The sequence below is a fragment of the Camarhynchus parvulus genome, chromosome 11, assembly GCF_901933205.1.
Source record: "Camarhynchus parvulus chromosome 11, STF_HiC, whole genome shotgun sequence".
Taxonomy (NCBI): domain Eukaryota; kingdom Metazoa; phylum Chordata; class Aves; order Passeriformes; family Thraupidae; genus Camarhynchus; species Camarhynchus parvulus.
The window spans coordinates 8,412,107-8,433,122 of NC_044581.1; positions in this window are offsets into that span (position 1 = coordinate 8,412,107).

Consider the following 21,016-nt stretch of genomic DNA (forward strand, 5'->3'; position numbering starts at 1 on the left):
TATCTTTCCAAGAATTGCTCTTTTCCAATCCTATTTTACTACCCCTGTAGCAAGGCTTTCATCTGCTGAGGCATCAAAAGCTTTTCTGAAGTCCAGAGTGAGTCCTGCCCACTCCTTGCACCTTCCTGAGTGTTTGATTGCCCCCCGAGCAGATGACGGCCCTGCATCATGCTCTGCCAGCCAGGAGCCCGAGCTCAGCCCGAGCCAGTTCTGGCACAGGGAACCTCAACCCATCCCATCTTCCTGCTGCTTGGATGTAAATGAGAACCCTAAATACCTACATCCATCCCACAGCCAACTCCAAAGTGGAGAGTTGTTCAGGTAGGGTACAAGGGAAAAAAGAAAAAGCAATTTTTTTTTTTGAAACGTGATTTTTAGAATTATTTTTAGAGCCTGATGCGTGAATGTGAATCATGGGTTTAGCTGTATGAAACCTCCTTTTCATCTTTTTTACCTTATCATTATCCTTGCACACTCAGTTTTATCTGTGGTTTGACATCTTTTATCCCCAGCCTTGCAGACAGCAGAAATAAGGGCAGCTCTGCTCCCCAGCACTGGAAGCACTGCGTATGCAGGGCACACCGATTTGAAATTATAATCCTCTTTTTGTTGTATCCTCTCACTGTTTATTGTTACTGTATATGCTGCTTGTTGTTGTAGTTTTCCATTTCATGCAAAATACATTAAAAAAAAATGCCACAAATGCTTGAGGTCTGTTTGTTATTCTCTGTGTTTAAAACTATTTCCTAAAAACTAACTTCCCTGAAGTGCCTGCGTTTGCCCTTCGCTTGCCATCCCTCTGACTCCACTTGCATTAGCACAAACCCTCCGAGCTTCCCAACAAACTGCAGCAAGCTCTTTGTTTGCAAAGGGTTGGAGGAAAATCTGTGAGTATGTTCCCAGAACCAGGAGCTTGTCCCTTTGCTTTGATTTGCTGCTTGGCTGATGTAACTTGGGACTGTTTAGATTTCTTTGATGTGGCTGGTGCTGTGGGTCTGTGATGCTCCTATGGCTTTCTGGGTAGTCATTATCCCGTCTCTGTCATGCTGCTGACAGCTTTTACGTGGCCTTCCCCCCCCTCACCCCCCACCATTTTAAAACAAAACAAAAATACATCAAATGGCTTGTTGTCCTTTGTCTTTAATTTGGCCCCAGCCTGCAGTTTTGGCAGTGAGGAGAGGGTTTCTGTATGCACCAGGATGCAAAGCCTTCCCCTGCAGTCCTACTAAAAGAACTGTGGAAAAAGCACCCCACAACCTGTGGATTTTCACCCTTGAGCTGTGTTTTGGGCTTCCCCTCATGCCTCTCCCTCTGCACAGTGCAGTGAGCAGGGCTGTTGGTGCTCTGGGTGAGGCTGGTCTGGTGGCAGGGCTGCTGGTGGGAGGCAGGAAGGAAGCCGTGCCCCAATCCTGAGTGTGCGGCTGCCCCAGCCCTCCCTCAGCCCCTGGCTGGAAGTGGGCCCCAGAAAAAGAGAGAGCTGTGGTCACTGCTGCTTGGTGGAGGAGTCTCTAGGGAAAGCAGGGACCAGAGGACATGAGCTGCATGCAGGGAGATTGAGTCTCTTCTCCCTGATCCAGGGCAGGAAGTCACTGATGTCCCCAGATAAAAGTGCAAAGCTGGGTGCTTCTGTTCAATGGCGTTATACAACCTGGCACAAAGAAATCTCATTTATTTTCTCCTATCAGCCTAATGTGATGATTTGGGAGAGGGGGGAAGAGTGATCTCCTGAACAGTTGGGCTGGGATTACACTTTTTCTATGGAGCTCATCACCGTAATAACCAGGAGCTCTGTTTATCAGCCCACCAGCCATGCCCTTTTAGGAGATTACCATTTTCCAATCTCATTTCTCATAAAAGAGGATTGCTGCCCATCCCCTCCCCATCCCAAACCACTTGGTTATGAGTGTTTATCTGCTCAGGGTGTTTATGAAGCTCCAAACAGGAAACTTCTGTTTATCCTCTGCGTCATCAAGAGCTGGAAACTCAATGGGATAATTACTCTTTCAACAACACATGTAGCCCATCAGTAGACTTTGGCATTTTGCTGGTGTCAATAAAATAGATATTTACCCTGCAGAGAGACATAATGCTTATTTGTTTCTCTTTGCTGTCTCTTTAACTTGGCATGAGATTGGGGTTTCTGGCTTTCAGGGTATTTCATGGAAGGGGGGATTTTTACTTAAGGTTAAGGGCATGTGCTGATTCCCTCAAAACCAGTGGCACTAAGGTGTCCCTAGCAAGAAGGGACAACTTGCCTGGACATTGCCAGCCCCAAGACATTGCTCGCTCTAGCAGGATATTACCAACTGCTCTCACCCAGCAATTGGAGAAGTCACATGTGGAGATGACTTCAGATGTTAACACAAGCACCTAGGCTGGGAGAAGTCTGGGTAATTAATCATTTATTTGGCAGAGCTCTTCCCTTTCCTCTCTCTCTGCAGGTTGCAGGGAACACATTCTGATTCCCTTCACCCTTCAGATGACAATTTTTGAGCTATGCAAAATGCAGAAGTAAGTTCATTAGTGATATCCACCCAATGAAATTCAAGATGTGAAGTGTTTTGACTAGCGCTGTTCAAATAGAGGAATCACTCAGGAGTATATTGCAATCAGTGCATTAAGATAAGATCCCAGAGCATTGGGTTTCCAGAGCATTGATTATAGATTAGCATCCCCCTGCTTCAGAAATGAAGTCAGCCATCCATGTATAAACCAGAAGAGCTGACATGAATGGACTCACGAGGGAGAGGCAGGGAACGCCAGAGAGCACCGGTGTGCAGTGTGGTCCCCACTGCCACGGCCAGCTGAGCACGGCCAGGCAGTTTGTACACAGCAGCAAATCCCAGTATCCACCTTTTCTGCAGGGGCTGCATCCTTCCTGCTCCCCAGGGGCTCCCCTGCTGCCCCCAGGGACTTGGCCTCCCTGACCATGCACGGAGCATTATTTTGGCGAGGCTACAAATGTGGAAACCTCGTGCGGTTGGTCAAAGCAAATTCATTCAAAGGGAGTGAGTGCTTGCCAAGTTGCCTTTTTTTTTTTTTTTTAATTCATTTTAGCTGTATTCACAGACCACAAATCTGCAGGCAGGAATGGGAGCCGTGTTTCTAATTTGGTAGGAAACTTTTATTCCCACTTGGCGCAGAGCTGTTGCGAACGTTGAAGGCTGTTCCTAATCCTCTGCCCTGTGCATTGGAAATGCGCTCCATCCATCCGGAAATGGAGTTATTTGCATTGCAGAGCAATTTTCGGGCGATAAATACAAGGTTCAGTGTTTGTGGGGACAAGGACGTGGCATCATTGCTGCACCATATGCAACCAGAAAGCAAAGGCAGCAGTGAAGCAACGCGGAAGGGCCGGGTTGCAGGAGCTTGTAAAGTTCAAGGCTGCCTTAAAAAATTTAAAGTCAACTTTTGCCTTTGTAAACAGAGTATTTTCAAGATCCTGTTGGAGGAAACTAGCACTTGGCTGTGTGCTTAAGAAGGGGACTTGTCCAGGTTTTATTCCAGTCGATAGTATTGGCCACATGCCGAGGGATAAGCACCTGCTTAACCAGCGGGGTGCTGGGGTTTGTGGGGCTGCTGTGCCCAAGTGAGGCAAGCCCTGCTGACCTCTACAGGTTCCAGGTGATGCTGTCTGTCAGGATGTGATGTGGGAACACCTAGGGTATGAAATGTTGTGTGTCAGGGCTAGAGGTCCTGACACACAAAAATTCTCCAAATTCTTTCACCAGTCAAGAAACTGACAAACCAAATAAAAATTATCTGCCTTGTATCAGGTGTAAATGTGTTCAACATGATCTAAAAGTGATACTTTTCTGAAATCAGCTCCATGGTTGAATCTAACTGGAAGCTAAATTTCCTTTTGGCAAGCATTCTGGCCTTCTTTTTCATGCCCTTTCTTGAATTCAGATGTTTTCCCTATGCATAGCTCTTACCCAGGGCATACCCAGAGGATATGTAGCAGAGAAGCTGTGGCTGCCCCATCCCTGGAAGTGTGCAAGGCCAGGCTGGATGGGGCTTTGGGCAGCCTGGCCCAGGGGAAGTGGCTCCTGCCCATGGCAAGGGGGACTGGAACGAGATGAGCTTTAAGGTTCCTTCCAACCCAAACCATTCAGTGGTTCTGTGATTCACAAGAGGGTTTAAAAGTCCTTATCAACATTGATACAGATGCTAACTCTGCCACAGATCACTGCCAAGGATCACTGCAGCTCTGGTGGCTGTTGGCTGTGGGCTGTGGTTATCCTCCCTTTGGGGGGCTGTATTTACCAGCAGAGTGCTTGTCTTGTTGCTCCCTTGGTGGGAACTGGATCAGCATGTGCTGACAGCTGTGAGTGGGGTTTGCATCACTGCTAGCAAGGGCCAAGGGCAAGAATTCCCTTTTCAGTGGTAGTTTTTGTCTGACAGGTGTTGTAGCCTAGGGAAGGGGACAGATGCTGCATTTGCAGAGGTATTTGTGAATAGTGGAGGAGATGTGAAAGAGAGTGGCCAGAGCAGTGTGTCTTGAAATATGGGGAAGATTATTTTGACAAACTGCATAATTGTGAGAATTTCTGTTTCATAAAGGTTTTAATAGCACTGGGAACCTCCAGGGCTTCCAGATCCTGGAGCAAAGAAATTGGACAGTAATAAAAAGAGCTCTGCACACTGCCACAAGCCTGGCACCATGGGAACACACCTTTGCTCCTCCAGCAGCCTGACTCCACGTAGGAATCCAATCCCTTCTGCAGAGCCCGAAGGAGGGGAGCCAGCACAGGCTGAGCTGCTGGGAGCTCTGCACATCCCTCCTCACACAGTGGAGACTGTGCACTGATGCCGTAAGGAGCAGCCTGGGACAAGCAGCAGGGAGCTGTGCCTCAGATGTCAATAGGGAAGAGAAGGGTGGGGCAAGAATAGCAGGGCTGTGATTATTTGCCAGAAATTTGAGTCCCAGGGGCAGCAAGCTACAATAAGGGAAATCCTTGTGTGTGCATCTCATTCCTCTGCCAGGAATGCATCTCCTGCATCACCCCAGGCCAGGAGCTGGACATTTTCATGTGCCACCTGCAACCAGAGCCTGCAGAGAGCAAGGCATGCTGAGGGCACGAGCCGTGTGCCCCCACCATCCTCTGCAGTACCGAGCAGAGGGGTTTCTCCCTGCCCCACTGCTCCTCACTCCCACCACTGGGCAGGAAATACCACAAGGAACGATGCCAGAGCCAGGGAGGGAGGCAAAGACACCCACAGAGATTGACAGCAGCATCTCCCAGGGTTGGGAGCTGCCCAGCCACGCTGGCATGTGCGCTATGCAGGTTTCCATGGAAACACAGCACACGATGTGCTGCCACAGAGCAGCACCAATGATGCACAGTGGACTGCAGGGTGACCTCTGCTCCCCACTCCGGTGCCATGGTGGGGGTTGTAGGGCAGAGGGGACATGTGAACCTGCTTTAGGATGAGCTCCACGTGCTCCTGGGGATGCTCTGGGTGCTGTGCTGCCTTTGCTCTGCTGCCCTGGAGGGAAAGGATTACAAAGGGTTCTTCAGCTGGGGCGTGCTGGGAAATTGCAGGGGTGTCCCATGGGGCCCCAGCAGAGCAGTGAGGGCATGCTTTGAGAAGGGGACGGAAACCCTGACACATCCCTGGGGTGCTCAGGCCCTGGCTAAGATTGGAATGGGGCTGAGACACCCTCTCTAGGGTGTCAAGATGGAGAAACAAGGCTGCTTCATGGGGTTTTTATGGTGCCTCTGTTTTTCCATCCTCTAAGGTTGCGAAGGATCCATCTCTGCTTAGGTTTTAATATTTCATTAAATTGCATTGCAGTTTTCCCTGCATGGCCAATGGAGAGCAGCATCTCCAGGTCAGACACTGCCAGATTCATCTTGTCTGCAGCAGGCAGCAAAAACCATGTCCTGGATGTTTCCATCAGCCCCAGTGCAGTGCGGCATCCACCTCTTGGAGATGCATTCTCCCAAGCCCTATGACTTTGAGCTGCCCATGAGGGAGTGGTCCAAGAGATGTAGCAGCTCATGCACTGCTGTGCCCCAAGCAGGGCACAGGGGAATTCTCCTGCCTCATTTCTGCTGCGAGGTGTTGTGGCCGAGCAGCTCTCACAGAGGGTGGCTTGGATTGGTGCAGGAGAGAGGGGAGCAGGATTTGGTCCAAAGGGGCCCTGCCCCTCCATGCCCACGGCTGAAAGCTGGGGCCACAGCTGGGATGAGTCACTCTGGGCTTATTTTATCATCCCAGGAGGAAAGCAGTGTGAATCATCTCATCCAAATGCAGAGGTGTGCTAGGGTGCCTGATGTACCTTTTGTTGCCTGGGGCTCCCTTCTGGCTGCACACTTTACAAGGGACCATAGGGCTTGGGAGTCAAAATCTGACTTTGAGGCACTGCGAATCAGCTGAGCTGAGCCTGTGGCTGTCCTGGATGGCCAGAGAGCAGCACACAGTCGCACAGCAATAGGTGCATCACATCCTAGAGCCAGAAAGTAAACCCCAAGGAGGAGGACCCAGGTATTGTGACCTGCAGAGCAGAGACCTTTCTGCTTCCCCACCCTTCCTTCCAAACCCCGGCTTCTCCTGACCCCACAGGCTGTACATCCCCCTTGCTCTGTTTCCTGGAACTTGATCCTCCTAACACCCAGGATTGCTGATTCCCAGTGGAAAACCTCCCTGCAGGGAGTGGTACCAGCTCCAACACCTGCCAGCGATAGCAAGGAAGGAGGGCGCCAGCTGAGGATGCTCTTCAAGGTTGTAATGAGGAGCAGAGGGGCTGTGCTGGTTTTAAATTACCTGTGGGTGCAGAGGCAGCACTTCACCAGGTGAGTGATGGAGCAGCAGTGTCATGTACCACTGGGCTGGCCAGGGAGTGTGAGATGCAGAAGCCGTGTCCGGCTCCAGGTGCTTTGCTCAGCAGTGCTGCCTTTCCTGGGATCTCCTCATCCTGTGCTGGGACCAATAACTGGACCCAGCTGGGCAGTGCATTCAGCTGCAGAACAGAGCTCATCTTCACACCCTGCTTCCTCCTGCAGAAGCACCTCCACACCATTTCCCCCTGTACCAGCTGAGTGCCCTTGCTGCCCATTGTTGGCTTTGTTGGAACAGGCCTTACTTGTTTTGTGAAAATTGGCCACAATGCAGCTCTCATACTCAATGGAGATGAGCAGTAGAATTTCTGTGTTCCTCCTGCCCTCCCCCTGGGGATACTGGGAGGATTTTGGGTTTTGACCACCTCAGCCTTTGCTGGCCTGACTCCCAGAACACCATTGTCCCTAGGCTGTAGTTTCCATGCAAACACAATCTTGGGTGTCTGACAGCTGGATAGGAGAGGGAATTGAGGGATGTGGCACGGATATAGGTGATTGCAGATAGTGCTGGCTCTGCCTGTTCCACCTCCTGGTGGTTTTCTTTGAGTTCAGGATGGAAAATCATTCTAGGCTGTGCACAGCACGTGGCACTGGTGATGTTGGATGAGCCCTCTGCCCAGAACATCACCCTGCTTGGAGCAGGAGTAATGGAATTGGTGGTGGGAGAGGCACCTGGTTCAAGGGAGTGTGAGTGGCACGTGGTGCCCTGGCACTGCTTGTGGAGGACAGCAGAACCATGCTTTGCCTTTGGAGGTAAAGCAGAACTGTGGCTCATTAAATGGAAACACAATCTCCCGACCATTTTGGGGTTTCTCAGCCAATCCTGGCCCAGCCCTTGCAATGCCTTTCAGGTTTAAAGCAAGGGCACAGATCCCCAGGGAAAACTGAGCCAGAGGGAGGTGAAAGGCAGCTCTCCCCAGGATGCTGCCCATGGTCTTCAGCTGATTTTGAGGTCAGTCCTTTGGACCCAGGAGGGTCCTTGGGATCTAAGCCACAGGGCTGGGCTTGCAGGGGGAAGGGACCCCTACAGCCCCCAGCTCAGCTCTCCCCAGAGGGCATTGCAGAGGAGGGAGAAGAGTGAGTGGAGAGACTCAGATTACAAATGTACAAGCATAGGAAGCAGAGATATATATTCCCTGGATATTAATTACCTCTAAAATGTCATTTTTCCGGTGAGTGGGTACTTTAGGCAACTGGATATATGATGGAAAGGAGACTGTGTCAGGCAGTGGGAGGACAGACACAGCACAGGCAGCTGGACACCACTGAAGGGCTGGGTGCTGCATGGAGCACTGGAGCATCCCACAAGGCTCAGAGCCAGCCAGGGACATTGCCCTCACACTCTGCCCTCTGCCATCATTGTGGTCTGACTTGGTCCCCCAGCAGCACACTCTGTTTGAGAGCTCAGTTCAGAACAAAAACCTGCTGAGGGGAAAAGCCTTGGGTTCAAATAAGAATAGGTTCAAAAAAAGTGTCTTAAAGCATCGTGCTCTGCTCTGAACTGGGAAGGGGCACCTCTGATTCCAGCAAGCAGGGCAAGAGGCAGAGGCAGGGAATAGCCAGCATGGTGTGAGTGGAGATGTTCTTCACATGATCAGCCTGTCAAATTAAAATACAGAAGTCACTGAGGAAGATATTTTGGGGACTACATTGAAAATAAGGGTTGCAATTATTTCCCCTCTGTGGTTTGGAGTTAACTCTCCCCATGGATGTTGCTAAAGGGCTCAGATGCCAGCAACTGGGCTTTGGAGATCAAAGCTGCATTTTGGGGGTTTAATATGGTGTAAACCTGCTTCTGCATGAGAGCTGGATCCAGGCAATGCTGGCACCTCCTGTGGGAGCTGCCTTGGCCTCTCCTGCCATTCAGGAGAGCAGGAAGAGGCAGTCCTGGTGTGGGACATTCTCACACTGATGCTTTAGCACAGAGTGGCAGCAAAATCAGCAACAAGACTTTTTAAAGTGTCAAAGCCTTTTGTTTCACCATTTTCCAAGTGAAGCACTGCAAATGTTGGCTTTGAACTGACCTTTGGTCACAAAATTACCTTGCCTTAATTAAATATTAAAACCAAACAGAATGTCCTGAGTGTGGAATGAATTGTTTTGCTCCACCTACAGGGATTTTTTATTTCACTTGAGTGGAAAAACTGAGAACCCAGTGTCACATTGTCTCACCCTGAAATGAATTTTTGTTCTCACTTCCTATCATTAAATGTCAGCAAATGAAGAAAAGCAATTATTTGCAGACTATTTTTATGACATGAGAATGTACCTCCCTTCCAACACCTCTGCTGGGATTTGGGTGGTTATTGCTTTTTGCTGGCTCCAGGGAAGACTGGTGCCTGATGCTGGGTTATAGTTGGACCCACAAAACCAGTTGGGCTGATGTGCTGGGGTCTCCTGCTGAGGCCTTGCTGTTCCCTGCTCTTTGCTATGTCAGTATATTCACCATTATTATTGTTTTATTGTATTATTTATTCTACATAACTGCTTTGTTGGTTTTTCCCATTGGGATGCTGAAAAATGAGCACATTTAAATGTCCTATGAATAACACTTGGACTGGCTACTGACCTTCCAGTCATCCTGACAGGAATTCTTTCATGGAGTCACAGAAGAGTGGAATGGGTTGGGTTGGAAGTGACCCTAAAGGACATTTTGTTCCACCCCCTGCCTTGGGCAGGGATACCTTCCAGACCTTCCTTCTGGACCAGGTTGCTCAAAGCCCCACCCAGCCCAGGGTGAACGCTCACAGGGATGGGGCATCCACAGCTTTTCTGGGCAAACTGTGCCAGGGCCTCATCACCCTCACAAGGAAGAATTTCATCCTAATATCCCATCTAATACCCCATGCTTGCCCTCTGTCATTTTGAAGCTGTTCCCCCTTGTCCTATCAGTCCATGTCCTGCCAGTCCAGCCCCTTTCCAGCTCTCTTGGAGCCCCTTCAGGTCCTGGGAGCTGCTTTAAGGTCTCCATGAGCCATCTCTCCCCAGTTTCCACGAATTTCCCTTCAACAGCCCAGACAGTCCCTGGCATGGCTACTGCCCTGCTATGTGGTGATGCTGAGCACTTGGGTTTCACAGAGCACTCTTCCTTTCCCTTCAGTCCTTCTGCTTTTTGGGATGGACAGAATGGATGGGTGGGGTGCTGTGTCCATCTGTCCATCTGCCTCCTGCCCACCTGGGATGGGGATGTTGTGCTCCAGCCTGGGTCACCCCAGGTTAAACCTCACAGAGAGAGCTGGCCCGAAGAGAGATTTACAGCACCAAATCCCATCCTGAGCCTGAAGATGGATATTCATATTTCACTCAACAGGGATATTTACCTACTTAGGAAAAAAAAATACAACACTAAGTGCTTTCTTCCCAGGCATGTTTTTTCTGACAATGTGTGTAATCCTAATCCCCTGGCAGGGCTAAGCCAGCGCTGGCATGGGCAGGTGCCTGGCACAGGGAGGGAGGCAGGGTCTGATGGGCACTGGGACCGAAGAAGGGCTGGAAACATCATCAAAATGGCTGTAACAGGAGAAGGAGAGGAAGAGTTGGCATAGCTCAGAGGAATCTGGGTCCTCCACCCTGCTCATGCCAAAGGCATCGTCACAGACAATACCACGAATTTTGGGACCTGAGATGTGGGGAAGCTCAGGTCTGGTTCTGAGGAGGACCACACTGGTTTGAAAGTGGGTGAAAAGGCCTGAGAGATGCCACTGTATCAGGTCTGGCACCTGGACACAGGATCCTCCCCAGCACTGTCCTCCCCAGATGCTGAGTTTGTCCAATTTCTAATTTAGAAAAGGAATGCCAAAGGAAGAAGGAACTGGTTTATATTTTCCCGAGAAAAACCAGTACTTTGCACTTTTCCCCCAGGCAGGCAGGATTAAATTGCAGCTCTGGGTATGTACAAACATTCCCTTGTTTTCCCAGCACTGAGCTGGTCGAGGGGGCTTAAAGGTCATTACTGAAGTTTGGGTTGATTTGGTAGCAAAAGGGTGACTCAGAGAACAAGTTCAGGTTATGTTATCACAGGATTATGTAGAGTTTTAGAATAAAATCTTCTTTAGAGTCCTTGGGCCTTAGCCAGATGTCAGATTCCCCTCTGAGCATCCACCCGATGGGGCTCAGCTGTGATAAGGCACCTCTCCAACAAAATGGCTTTTACTGTGGACAAATGAGCTGAGCCCTGCATGCCAGAGAAATGTGAAAGACAGAAACTGTGTGCAGCCCCTGACTGTGCTTGAGACGTCCCAGGGTAAAGGGATTTTTTGTTTGAAAACCCATTGAAGCCCTCCAGTCTGAAGGCATGTAATTTGTCCCCTAAATTGTTAGAACTGAAGGATGAGCAGCAACTGGTGGGAAATGTCTGCTCATGCTTAATGCAGTGTCTGGGAGCCTGGGAGCTGGGCTCTGTGCGCTGTCACTCTGGTTTGGCAGCAAAGAGCATCCTTCCCATCCCTGACAGTGCAGGGGTGGGGGGGAGGAGCAGTGCTCTGCTTCATCAGGGCTCTCCTCCCAAAATCAACCACATCAGCTTCCTGCTCTCATACCCATCCTCTTTCTCTGCCTTCCTCCTTTTCCTGGAGCTGAAGCTTTCCATGCCTTCTCTGAGATCATTAACCCCACGGGGATCATGAATAAATGTCTTTGCATTTATGCAGAGCACCCAAAATTTCTGCCTTTGCTGGCAGTGCTGAGTGATGGGGAGCTGGATCTCAGCAGGGGCTGTTGCCAGCATCCCCTGTGCTGTTGAATTCTTTAAAATGGCTTAATCTGGGAAATACTGTAATCCTCGTCTGACTTTGCACGCAGAGGGATCCAGGTGGCATTTTGCAGCGCCAGCAACAATCCTGTTATCCTGGCTCTGTGTTTTACACTCCCTTCAGTGTCCCTGGGAAAGATGAGCCCATCAGCTCAGCAACTGGCAGTGCTAAAGAAATAGGAAGTTTTAGAAAATCAGATCCTTTGCAGGGAAGAAGGAAAAAACAGTGCACCAGCTGCTTTGTAAGGTCTGAAATGTGTTAGCCCAGGCACAGGGCAGCACCAGGGAGCTTCCTGTCCCTGGCTGCTTGTGGATCCTGGTGGGAAGCAACCTGTAAAAAATGAAATATCCATGTAATATCATGGCTGTTTTGGTGGGTGGAAAACGAGCTAGCTCCTCAGCCCCCTGGGGAGATGAAAATAGCATCTCTGGATCTTTGCTCTGAAAAATATTTGAAATATTTTCAGAAAAAAAAATAGGAAAATTCAGAGTTATGTTTAGCAACAGAAGGCAGTTGTGTCCTGAGCTAGAAGACAATGTGGGTTAAGAGTCATTTCAGGGCTCTGGAATCACACGTGCCACACTCCAGGATTTGTGTTTGGGCTCCATGAGGAAGGGTGTGAGGAACAGAAACCTGCAGTGGATGGGGAATCTGTGCTGGGCAGTCCAGCAAAGCCTGGGGCCAGGGGGGCTGCACTGGGGGCACAGGGTGCTCCTGGCCCTGGCAGCAATCCCAGGACATTTGGGTGAAAAGTGAGCAGTCACAGTCAGGGAAATGCAGCACATCCCTCCCTGGCAGCCAGGAGAGGTCTCAGCCCTTTGATTCTCGTTACCATCATTTATATTTTATGCCTTTTTCAGGCCTAATGACACGGGAATGCAGGAGCCTCATGAATAATGTCTGCTGGTGTGAGCCTGTGTTAAAGCTTACCCAAATTCCTTCTGGGTCAAGGGAGAGGCCCCAACCTCAGCCCTTGGTTGTTTCCCACTCAACTTTGCTCTCTCTTCATCACTGCCTTTTCCATCACTCATCACCATCTTTCCCATTCTCCATCTTCTCCTTCTCCACTCTCTGTCATTGTCCTTCCCATCCTCCACTGCTACCCTCTCACCCTTCCCATCCTGATCATCTTCTCCATCTTTCCTCCATTCATGTGGTGCTGGCTCTGCCAAATCCCAACATCCCCAACGAGCCAGCACAGAGCCTTGTGAGCCACCAGCCAAGCCCCTCTTTGCACATGATGTGAAATTCAGGGATTTCTTTTGGACTTCTTCAGGGAAAAAAGGAGTTGAGCAATCACGTTCAGTTCCCTAGCAACACTTCTAATTCCTGGTTATTTTTTCCTTTTGGGGGGATCCTTCACATGGTGTGCCCTGAGGCACAAAAACTCTCTCCATCCCCAGAGCAAGGAAGAATCCAGGCAGGAGGACAGTGCCAGAATGTCCATGGCGTGGCCAGGGACAGAGAGGGCTTGAACCCCACTGCAATGGATTCCCAGACCCACAGCCCTCCTTTTACAACCCAAATCCTCCATTTTTTAAAACAAATGGCATTTGTGAGTGTGGGGAGACTCCTGCCAGTGCCCTCCCCACTCATGTGGGTGATGGGTGCTGATGTCAAGCCATAAACATCAGCAAAACCATGATGGTGAATGGAGCAGCTCTCCACAAATAATGGATGATTCTCCTCATGCACAGAAGTTATTCAATAAACCAGCCATGAACATCTCAGAGGAGATTGCTGCAAGTAGAAACAATTATGTACTTAAACAAGGAGGGAAGTAATTTTAAAGGCTTTGAAGTTATTTTAAAGAGAGCCACTGCTTGGAGGAAAGTTTTCCTCCCAGTGGTGGGGTAGGAATATGTGTCATTACTGGTTAAGGTGGCTTTTGGCTGAAAATTGAGACTTTAGGCTTTGTGGGTTTGGATCATGCTGCCAATGCTTTCCACAGGGAAAATAAATAAAGCTCTGACAAGGAAAAATGTTTTTGGGGTCTTTTAGGTCAAACATTAGGAAAATTCTCCCAATATTGCTTAGAAGGGAATATTACAAAACCCAAAGTATTTCAGGGCTCTTCACTGTGGCATTCACACAAAACCCCATCTCTCACTGGCCAGGGAGAGGAGATGAACCTATCTCCCCATGGTCCCCAACATCTCTACAGTCACCAGCACCCCTCTATCCCCTAAACTGCCTGAAAGTAAAATTAAATTGCCCTCAAATCAAGGGGCAAATGCAACATGCACAGTAAATCCACAAATGTCAACTTGAGACCCCTTTTCTGGCAGGGAACACTCCCAGGTCTGACTGGTGCAGCTGCAGGATTAGGACAAGTCTCAGGAAAAACACCCGGCTGCATTTTGCAGAGCTCTTTTGCTTTTCCATATCTTTTATATTTTTCTTCTAAGCAACATAATGGAATTTAGTACAAAGCTATATCCATGCTGGAAATTTCTTTTGCAAGTAAAAGCCTGCCAAAAATGTATGATTTAGCTCTTTCAAATTTCTAAATATACATTTGCATGCAAATTTGTAACTTGAAATTATAAATTGAAATGTGCATTTCCCCTTAGCTGATGTTAGGAGTGTTTTCCTGAAGCCAGAAACATTATCCTCATTATTTGACCGAAATGTGTAAGAATTTTATCGCCTATAAAATAAATGTTCTTGTTATTTAAGGCGTGTTTAAAAAAAAGCTCTCAATACTACTCTCTTGGCTTCATTTCACAACAAATGTATCATTTCCAATGACTGGCATGGAGCAGGAGATGAATTTAAAGTGTGTCTAAATCCAGCTGGTTTATTCCCAGCACTGGTGTGGATGTGGCCAGCCAAGCTGAGCAGAAGTGGCTGCTCCCCACACTGGAGTCAGACCCTGGTGCAGGACAGATCCTTCTCCTGGACCTCCTGGCTCAGGGTTTATATTTGAGACCAGAAGGGGTGGGGATGTCTGGCCTTCCATCCCCTGCTCCCATCCCACCACGAGAATGGTGCAGTTTGGCACCCACCTCTACCTGAGCACGTGATGAGGCGTGTATGCTCATTCTGTGTGGGTTTAAAGGCAGTAAACCACCCCCCTCCGATAACACGCCAGAAGCTCCCACGGTTCCTTTTTGTGAGCAGGGGTGTCCCACATCCCCAGGCTGTTCCGTGTGTCCCAGAGCGATGCTCCAACCCCCGGGGCCCCTGCCCCAGGGCTCTGAGCTGTCATGGTTTGCAGTTCAGCTCTGCCTGCCCTAAAATCTCTCCTCATCCTGTGTAAAATCATACATCCCCTGGGGCACACTGCCTGATCTCACCTGCTCTGTTCCCACCTGCTCCTCCAGAGTCAGGATCAACCCCTGGGAAAGGAAAGTCTTCCCCTGTCCTAAGGGTGGTGGCCAGGCTTGCAGCAGCAGCAGCAGCACAGACTCCTGTCTGGAGCTGTGCCAGGCAGCAAGCACAGAAGGATGCTCCAGGTGTTAAGCACACCACTATTTTGATCCTTTCGTTGTGGGGAAATTGCTTCAACAATCTTTTTTTGGTGTAAGCAAAGCTGGAGTAATTACTGGGGAAAAAAATTTTAAAAATCAAATGTTAACATTTCTATGAGAAAGGTCTCATGACGATTAAATATTTCAATGGGTTCCTCTTTAGTAATGCAAAACTAATCAACTTCCAGATGATATTTAAAAAGCAGAGAATGGTGTATGGTTTAATATCCTAGTTTCAATAGGCCAGGGTTTAGAAGACAGCTAATTATAAAATAATCCTTTTATGTTGTGTAAAACATCATTTAAAGCAGATACTCACTACAAACACAGGGTTTCCTTATTGCTGGAGGTAATTAGCTGGGTGCTGATTAAACACGTGAATGTGCACGTGGAGCAGCTCTCAGGATGTGCTGAGATGATGGAGGTGATTTTGGGGTGAAACATCCCCTCTTTGGGCTTGTTACCCGGGTCACATTGATCCCAAAGGATGTTCTGAGAGCACAGAGTCTCACAGCACTCAGTACATCCCCATCCCTTTTGGCTGGGATGAGGAATGGAGGTGCCTGAGCCTGGAGCTGGGGCACAGCTTGGTGACAGGAGGGGTGATAAATGCCACCAGAGCAGGCAGCACCACTGCCCAGCAGGACACACGGCCAGGCAGCACCTCTCAAACCTCACAGCACCCCACGTCTGGGGCAGGAGATGGCTGGGTGAGGGGGTAGGCACCCCATTTCTGTGGTCTCACAGCCAAGGTCTCGCTCCCTTGGAGCCCCCTTCAGCTCCAACAACAACAGACAAATCACTGGAGCCATAATTAAGGCCTGCTCAGGGGCATCCCTACCCTTCTCAAGGGCTTATCACCAGCAAGAGATTTTCATCAGGTTCTTCAGCTTTGCAGCTCCAGTTTTGCTTCCTTAGAGTGGCAGAAAGCAATGGGAACCAGTGGCAGGAGCAGCACCGAGCCAAAATAAATTAACCTGGAATTTTCCCTCTGGAACTGGTGTGAAAAATATCCTCAAATGATGCCAAATATCAAGTCAATGCAGGGATTTAAGGGTCTGGATGGGATTTGCACGGGGGAAGAATTGTGAAGGGCATTGCCCACGGTAAGTGCAGCAGCAGAGAGGCTCCAACACGTGCCTTGAATACAAACCCTGTGAGTGCATTGAGGCTCACTGGGCTCCTGCCAGCCTGATAAGCACCACAGCAGGATGTGTTGGCAGGGGGCTGCTCCCCAGGAGCACGGGGAGGGATTCCTTCTGTGTCCTGGCACACAGAATGGGGCTGGTGCTGCCCCAGGGGTGGGTGAGGTGTCTGTCCAGGGCCTGTGGCACAGGCTGCAGGGACAGCACCCCTGCCCTTCCCAGGCAGTCACAGCACATGCATATTTCATGGCCAATAATGGGATTTCACTGTCGATACCACTCCCTGATTCCTTTCCACCCTGCTACGTTTTCAGGTTAAATAAATGTAAGGCTTTAGGATCTCTCCAGTTCCAGGGGAAGGAGCTTTCCTGGTCAGTTGGCAATGTCCCATGGTAGTGGCCAGCACTGCCCAGAAGACAGGCAAGTGTGGGCTTGGGCTTGCCCACTGCAAAATCCAGCCCCAGCAACTCATCTCTGTGAGCCCATGGAGGGCTCTGAGTGCCAGCTGCAGCCAGACCAGAGGTCTTTGCCCTGCAGTTGTCCTCATGTCTGCAGGTGGCCTTTGGCTGAGAGGGATGGGGACAGATATGGGGACAGAGATGGGGAGCATGGGATCACCCCTGACCCTGTGAGCATTCCTTTCAGAGGGGTAGGAGAGCAAATTTTTCCAAACATCCTCCCCACTGTCCCAATCCACTAATAGCCTGGTAATCCTCTTATGGGGGTCAGCCTGGGGCACCCACAGAGCCTTTGTGTAATGCCAGGGAGGAGAAATGTGTTTTCACTGCAGCAGTGAGAGGCTGGTGCTCGTTGGCTGCCACTGCCCCAGGACAGGGATGGGGCCCAATGCTGCCCCATGCCCCTGGGTACTCCCCACACATCAGAGCTCCAGACATGCTGGTGCTGCTCTTGCCAGCCTTTTGGGGAGCTCCCTGACAGAGCAGCCCCATTTGGGCATCCCCTGGTCTCAGCAGCCTATTTTGGGACCCGTGAGTGGTGGTTCCGCTTTGCCTCTATGAATATCCTGCCCAGCTCTCTGCATGGTTAGCTCCCATTTAATGCTGGGCTGGTGCCAAGTGAGACTCCAGGAGGGTGAGGATGGTTTGGCAGCTGCTCAGGGTCTCCAGTGCAGCCTCAGGACATGTCCAAGCCCCCCTGGTCCCCAGGGCTGGGTGCACATGGCCCTCTGTCTGCTCCCTGACTGGCACTGCCAGCAGTACAGCATCCTGCAGGATCAGGATTGATGATCTGCGAGTGGACTGCATGTTAAAATATCTGTAATTTCCTCCAAAACCGGCTACTTTTCTCTGCAGGTAGTGGAAAATGAAGTGCAAACTCCAGAGCAACAAGGACTTTATGGCAACATCAGACAGCAGTCTGGTGTTGAGTGCCATCAGATGAAAAAGAACCATTTTCCACCATATGCCAAAGGCTGCCAATTGGTGACGTTGCTGATGAGGCTCAAGGAGACACTCAAGGACCGGGGTGGTGCTACCACAGCCATGGCCGTGCTCTGAGGTATGATCTAAGCATGTGGGCTCCCAGACAAAAACACATACCCAGCCAGACCTCCTCCCTGCGGCCAGGAATTTTTTCCTTGGGGCTCTTTTTTTAATCTCCAAGACCTTGCAAGTGCTAGCCTGGGGCCTTATTTACATATTTTGCAGGAGCCATGCTGATTGCCCATCCCTCCTCATGCCCTTGGGCCAGCACGCACAATGCTGCAGCCCAGGAGAGGGTTTGGGGAGTGTCAGCCCCCCAGGAGTGAATTGTGGTTGTCACCAGCATGAACATCCCCAGCAAATGAGCTGCTTCATATCAACATATTTATTTCTTTTTGGTAATGAGACAACTTCATTTCCGCGGGTTGCTCGAACAGTGCACAGCATCTGATTATTAAAAATGCTGCTGGAAGCCAGCCCACAACCTACTTAGGCATTAATCTTCCCTGACAGATGCTGACGAGGAATCGCTCGGGCAGCCGGGCCCAGCTCCCCTGCCCCGCGCGTTCATCCCTTAAGAGCTGGGAATTATCCGGCAGAGCCACGGCTGCTGCCACATCGCAGGGGAGGCTGAGCCACGCCAGCAGCAGCCCTGACATCCCCGGGGAGCTGCCTGCCCGTCCCAGGGCTGCTGGAGATGCCCGGGGCTGGATGGAGCTGGTGACAAGTGGCACAGGAGCTGCTCCAGGACCGGGCAGCATTACTGAGTCACAGATCACAGAGTTCCTATTTTTTTTTTCTCACATAGAAATAAGCAGAGTCATGTCAAGTCAATCACTCCATGGATTCCTGTTTTTTTTATCACATGTTTTTAGGAGGGAAAAAAAAAACAACAAAAATTCTCTCCCAAGTCAGACTCTTTCACACTGTTTGTCTCAGAAGAATTTTACACTTTTTGTGCTGACATTTTTTCACCAAATGCACCTCAGTGCACTTCAAAGAAGCAATTCCGGATCTGAAATTAAATATTTTACCCAATTCATTCACCCTTTTCTCATACCAGTCTCTACTAAACTTTTTATATCTCCATTTACTCCAAAAACACTTCTTTCCTAATGTTTTTTCTTGGCTCATGGTTTGGAGAAACCCATCCTTGTTGCTGCTCTCCCATAAACTCCCCAGTGCACATATTTGGGGGGCAAATATAATACATGAGCAGCCAAGTAATCACCGAGATAGAATTTTTAAAAAAAACATATTTCATATTTCTGGTGCTTGCTGGGACATTTGGACATTTTGAGTACTTGAGATGTCTCAGCAGTTTCAACCAGCAACTGTTAGAGGCAGAGGCAAACCCAAGGAATGCTTTCCCATGTTTTAGCAGAGTTGTGACACCTCCCAGGGCAGGAGCTGGTGGGGGACCACACTGGGTGTGAGCAGGCAGGAGCTGTGCTCCCAGGTTGTGGGTGCTGGCACGGAGGCACAACCATGGATTTCCTGTGCTCCACCTCCCACCTGCTTCCTGGGCCTTGATAAAAAAACCGAAACCACAAAAAAACCCCAAAGGAAACCAGGGGCAGCACTTGCAGGGATCCTCACCTGCCAGCATGAGCCAAGGTTCCCTGGCTGGTGTGGGCAGAGGAGGTGCAGGGATGTGGCCAAGGCCACTGGGTGAGTTGGTGGCAGGGCCAGCTCCATCCCTGCCCACGGCTTTACGGCCGCTTTTACGAGAGTCGCGCTTTATGGCAGTTTTACGACAGTGGCGCTTTACGGCCGGTTTTGCGACAGTGGCGCTTTACGGCCGGTTTTGCGACACTCGCGCTTTACGACACCTTTTACGACAGTCGCGCTTTACGGCCGATTTTGCGACAGCCGCATTTTACGGCACCTTTTACGGCAGTCGTGCTTTTCGGCAGTTTTGCGACAGCGGCGCTTTATGACCGCTTTTACGACAGTCGCGCTTTACGACACCCTTTACGACAGTCGCGCTTTACGACACCCTTTTACGACAGTCGCGCTTGACGACCGCTTTTACGACAGTCGCGCTTTACGGCTGATTTTACGACAGTCGCGCTTTACGTCTGCTTTTACGTCAGTCGCGCTTTACGGCTGTTTTTACGACGGTCGCGCATTACAGCGCCTTTTACGACAGTCGCGCTTTACGGCGCCATTTACGACAGTCGCGCTTTACGGCCGCTTTTACGACGATCGCGCTTTACGGCGCCTTTTACGACAGTCGCGCTTTACGGTCGATTTTACGACGGTCGCGCTTTACGGCGCCTTTTACGTCAGGCGCGATCTACGACCGCTTCACGACAGTCGCGCTTTACGGCTGTTTTTTACGACGGTCGCACTTTACGACGCCTTTTACGACAGTCGCGCTTTACAGCCGCTTTTACGACAGTTGCGCTTTACTGCAGCTTTTATTACCACAGTTTTACACCTGATATAAACCGGGCAGGGCAATTTCAATGCCTTTATCAAAAGGAATTAGCCCAAGATTGGGAAGCTCGATGGGGCTGCAGTCTCCCTCTCCCTTCCCAGCGTGGCTCACAGAAGGATGGTATGCGCAGCTTTGTCCACGAGGGGCAGAGCTGGCAGTCTGCTCCTCACAGCAGCATCCAGGCACGAACCCCCGTGTTGCTGTCTCTGCACGGCTTCTCGGCTCCAGGTCACTGTTCCAGGTAGCTTCCGTAGTCACGGCGAGGGGCACAAAGGTCTCCCAACATCTCTGCAGGTCTAGCACTCTGTTCCTCACGTCTAGGAATCACTCTAATGTCTTAATTTTACAATTGGCTCGTTCTTTTCGGGGTTTTTATAAGTTTAACACTTCCCAGAGTACACTGGGTCTGAAATCTACATATTGTAATGCCCCCCCCCCCCATGTTTGTCTTCTCTCCTCCTCTGTCTGCGGAGAAGGGCCATTAACTTGCCCTGGCTAGGGTCGTTAGTGATACAAAAAGAACCATTAACTCTTAACTACTTGTAATTAACATAACAAACAGGGTGGCAGCACCTCAGCAGCTACCCGGGTCTGTCTGGTTCTGCAACTTCTCTCTACAAAAAAAATATTGCCAGAATTCTGTTCATTACACGACCGTCGTGCTTGACTGGGAAAGCCGATTGGAGGGAATCTGTGTCTGGCCCCTCCCCGGAGCTCTCCCTGATTGCAGGGTGGATGGGGAAGGTGGATCCTCTTCCAGGGCCCTTGGGACAGCAGTGTGGCCACGTCAGCCCTTTCAGCCCCATCTGCCAAAATGCCCCAGCACTGTGAAGCAGAGCTGTGAGGGCTGGAGTGCTCGCTGCATTCTCTTTGCTGCCTCTGAATTATTTTTAGCAGCTCGATAGTGGGAGGGTGGC